The sequence below is a fragment of the Octopus sinensis genome, linkage group LG17, assembly GCF_006345805.1.
Source record: "Octopus sinensis linkage group LG17, ASM634580v1, whole genome shotgun sequence".
Taxonomy (NCBI): domain Eukaryota; kingdom Metazoa; phylum Mollusca; class Cephalopoda; order Octopoda; family Octopodidae; genus Octopus; species Octopus sinensis.
This window is the reverse complement of record NC_043013.1, coordinates 4,039,597-4,045,527: the sequence shown is the minus strand read 5'-3', so window position 1 is coordinate 4,045,527 and position 5,931 is coordinate 4,039,597.

Sequence of the window (5,931 nt, the reverse complement as noted above, 5' to 3'; positions counted from 1 at the left end):
CATACATACATACATACATACATACATACATACATACATATTATATAGAGGGCATTATTACACATAAATGCCACACGCTAGGAGGGACTTTTAAAGTCATAACTACCAAAAATAATGCCCTCTATATAATATAAATAAATATTTTCAAGTGAAAAAATTTACAGATTTTTTCTCTTATGAGGTTTTTTACGCTAACTACCTGATAATTTCTTATTAAGATTTTATCCTATTTTTAAATTTGTACATACATATATATATATATATAAGTATATATATATATATAAGTATATATATATATATGTATAAGACTATAGTAGAAGAGACATGCCCAAGGTGCCATGAAGAGGGACTGAACCGGGAACCGTGTGGTTGGGATGCAAGCCTCTTACCACACAGCCACGCCTGCTCCTATATATATATATATATATATATATATTATATATATAATATATATATATATTTTGTGTGGTCAGTTTCTTTTTTGACGTGTCCTGGTGTAATATTGAAGAGAGCGGGTCCAATTGAGGTGAAATAATTGTGCCGTATTGTCGTTATGTGATGCGATTTTGATTTTTGTTGTGGACGGATGGCACGTGGTCCAAGCCTTGGATGCATTTTGAAGGTGATGCCAACATCATTCGGACAGTGCTGATGGAATATTTTCCACATCATACAGATGATGTAACGGCGTCGTTGGAGTGAATACAATTTCAGCTTCTCTAGTCTACCCCAGTAGTCAAGGTCTGACATGCCATGTATCTTTTTTGTGATTGACCTTTGGGGAGCTTCAATTCTCATAATATTTTGTTTTGTGTAGGGAGACCACAGTGGACAGCAGTATTCAAGGTGGGGTCGGGCAAAAGTGGAGAAGAGAAGGATAATAGCGTGGGAATCTCTCGACTGGAAGGTTCTGAGAATCCAGGAACACATTCTGCGGGCCATGTCAGCTTTGCTGCTTATATGTGTAGCCCAGCTTATGTTGTTGTCCACTGTTACTCCCAGGTCTCTGATGTTGTTGGATGCCATGAGAATTTCTCCGGAAGGAAGAGAGTAATATATATATATATATATATAATATATATATATATATTATATATATATATATATATATATATATATATATATATATATATTATATATATATATATATATATATATATATATAATATATATATATATATATACATATATATATATATATATATATATATACATATATATATATATATATATATATATATATATATATAGGAGTACTCGTGGCATAGCCACAGACGTGGCTGTGTGGTAAGAGGCTTGCATCCCAACCACACGGTTCCCGGTTCAGTCCCTCTTCATGGCACCTTGGGCATGTCTCTTCTACTATAGTCTTATACATTTCTTTATCATAAACATTAAAGCTTCAATTAACTATTAGCTATTAACTTTGCACTACGTATCCGTAAAAGACGAACTCTCAAACAAGCCACCTCTCAAATATAGGATACACAAATCTGTAAATTGATACGGTACCTATGTTAACTCTCTGATATAAATAGCAGCATCACTGTAAATCCGACACGTGTTTCATTGCTTTTCATGGCTAAGTTTGAAACTTACAGGAGACAATCCCCATTAATGAGTGCCATTGGCTTTGTAGGATAAATAAATATTGATAAATTTATTTATTGCATTGATTAAAATATTTCGTTTTGGGATTTGGTTTGCAAGATTCTTTATATGAGTTGGTGTGTTGAAGCATATTCTGTTGTGTCTGGGGAGAGTCATTCTCTTTTAGTGCCTTATTATTTAACACACTCACCGGTAAAATTTCCACTTATATCTTATTTTTATTTTCTGGCACTAAAAGAGAATGACTCTCCTCAGACACAACAGAATTGATTAAAATGTTTTTCTAGAAATGAACTCTTTATAAGCTACGCACTTCTTTAATGATTGCTAAACTCTTTAGAAATCCAATTTCTATAGCATGTCTGAGGAAACCTTGAAAGCTTATTTTCATTTTAACTCAAGGATTTCAGTTATAAGCACGATCTCTCAATTTACAATTAAAAATAAAGGCTACACGTTTATGTCTTTTCAATTATAGTAGAGTGTATCTTCAAGCAGTCGTATTAAAATGATCATTTGAATGACAACGAATGACTAATCAATCATAAAGTATTTACAACATTTACTGACACAGGTGATGACTTATGGCTGTCTGAAGTCACCTGTAAAGGAAGTTACTAAGCAACATGGTCCTCAACAGATTGTCTGTAGAGATATGATCTGGTATGTTCGTAAGTTAAGTCACTCAGTAAACTTAGTGTGGGTGCGTTGATATGGAAAAGGGCTGTCAAAGGGATTAATGGAATGAATGGGAGTGGAGTTGGTAAAGGATCTCATGAATACATAAGATTTTCCAACCAACCGCCCCTAATACAGGGTTTCACAGTCAACGTTATCTTCAGTTGTCCTGATCCTTTACAGAATATGGTCACAGCAGTGAATATAAGACTTAACTGGAGGGACAATATATATTTATTTAATCAGCAACTGCCTACACACACACGCGCACATACATACAAGAGTATGCATTTAAAGACACACATACATACAAGAGTATGCATTTAAAGACACACATACATACAAGAGTATGCATTTAAAGACACACATACATACAAGAGTATGCATTTAAAGACACACATTCATACAAGAGTATGCATTTAAAGACACACATACATACAAGAGTATGCATTTAAAGACACACATACATACAAGAGTATGCATTTAAAGATACACATACATACAAGAGTATGCATTTAAAGACACACATACATACAAGAGTATGCATTTAAAGACACACATACATACAAGAGTATGCATTTAAAGATACACATTCATACAAGAGTATGCATTTAAAGACACACATACATACAAGAGTATGCATTTAAAGACACACATACATACAAGAGTATGCATTTAAAGATACACACACATACAAGAGTATGCATTTAAAGACACACATACATACAAGAGTATGCATTTAAAGACACACATACATACAAGAGTATGCATTTAAAGACACACATACATACAAGAGTATGCATTTAAAGACACACATACATACAAGAGTATGCATTTAAAGATACACATACATACAAGAGTATGCATTTAAAGACACACATACATACAAGAGTATGCATTTAAAGACACACATACATACAAGAGTATGCATTTAAAGATACACATTCATACAAGAGTATGCATTTAAAGATACACATACATACAAGAGTATGCATTTAAAGACACACATACATACAAGAGTATGCATTTAAAGACACACATACATACAAGAGTATGCATTTAAAGACACACATCATACAAGAGTATGCATTTAAAGCACCACATACATACAAGAGTATGCATTTAAAGACACACATTCATACAAGAGTATGCATTTAAAGACACACATACACACAAGAGTATGCATTTAAAGACACACATTCATACAAGAGTATGCATTTAAAGACAGACATACACACAAGAGTATGCATTTAAAGATACACATACATACAAGTGTATGCATTTAAAGATACACATTCATACAAGAGTATGCATTTAAAGATACACATACATACAAGTGTATGCATTTAAAGACACACATACATACAAGAGTATGCATTTAAAGATACACATACACACAAGAGTATGCATTTAAAGACACAAATACACACAAGAGTATGCATTTAAAGACACACATACATACAAGAGTATGCATTTAAAGAAACACATACATACAAGAGTATGCATTAAAGACACACATACATACAAGAGTATGCATTTAAAGATACACATACATACAAGAGTATGCATTTAAAGACACACATACATACAAGAGTATGCATTTAAAGACACACATTCATACAAGAGTATGCATTTAAAGACACACATCATACAAGAGTATGCATTTAAGACAACACATACATACAAGAGTATGCATTTAAAGACACACATTCATATACAAGAGTATGCATTTAAAGACACACATACATACAGAGTATGCATTTAAAACACACATACATACAATAGTATGCATTTAAAGACACACATACACACAAGAGTATGTATTTAAAGACACACATACATACAAGAGTATGCATTTAAAGATACACATACATACAAGAGTATGTATTAAAAGACAACATTCATACAAGAGTATGCATTTAAAGATACACATACATACAAGAGTATGTATTTAAGACACACATTCATACAAGAGTATGCATTTAAAGACACCATACATACAGGAGTATGCATTTAAAGACACACATTCATACAGGAGTATGCATTTAAAGAACACATACATACAAGAGTATGCATTTAAAGACACACATACATACAAGAGTATGTATTTAAAGACACACATACATACAAGAGTATGCATTTAAAGATACACATACATACAAGAGTATGGATTTAAAGACACACATTCATACAAGAGTATGCATTTAAAGACACACATACATACAAGAGTATGCATTTAAAGACACACATTCATACAGGAGTATGCATTTAAAGACCAATACATACAAGAGTATGCATTTAAAGACACACATTCATACAGGAGTATGCATTTAAAGACACACATACATACAAGAGTATGCATTTAAAGACACACATTCATACAAGAGTATGCATTTAAAGACACACATACATACAGAGTATGCATTTAAAGACACACATACATACAAGAGTATGCATTTAAAGACACACATACATCAAGAGTATGCATTTAAAGATACACATTCATACAAGAGTATGCATTTAAAGATACACATACATACAAGAGTAGCATGCATTTAAAGACACACATACATACAAGAGTATGCATTTAAAAAAGACACATACATACAAGAGTATGCATTTAAAGACACACACTACATACAAGAGTATGCATTTAAAGACACACATACATACAAGAGTATGCATTTAAAGACACACATTCATACAAGAGTATGCATTTAAAGACACACAATACACACACAAGAGTATGCATTTAAAGACACACATTCATACAAGAGTATGCATTTAAAGACAGACATACACACAAGAGTATGCATTTAAAGATACACATACATACAAGTGTATGCATTTAAAGATACACATTCATACAAGAGTATGCATTTAAAGATACACATACATACAAGTGTATGCATTTAAAGACACACATACATACAAGAGTATGCATTTAAAGATACACATACACACAAGTGTATGCATTTAAAGATACACATTCATACAAGAGTATGCATTTAAAGATACACATACACACAAGTGTATGCATTTAAAGATACACATTCATACAAGAGTATGCATTTAAAGACACACATACACACAAGAGTATGCATTTAAAGACACACATACATACAAGAGTATGCATTTAAAGACACACATACATACAAGAGTATGCATTTAAAGACACACATACATACAAGAGTATGCATTTAAAGACACACATTCATACAAGAGTATGCATTTAAAGACACACATACATACAAGGAGTATGCATTTAAAGACACACAACATACACAAGAGTATGCATTTAAAGACACACATACATACAAGAGTATGCATTTAAAGACACACATACATACAAGAGTATGCATTTAAAGCACACATACATACAAGAGTATGCATTAAAGACACACATACATACAAGAGTATGCATTTAAAGACACACATACATACAAGAGTATGCATTTAAAGACACACATACATACAAGATAGAGTATGCATTTAAAGACACACATACATACAAGAGTATGCATTTAAAGACACACATACTACAAGAGTATGCATTAAAGACACACATACATACAAGAGTATGTTTTAAAGACACACATACATACAAGAGTATGCATTAAAGACCACCATACACCAAGAGTA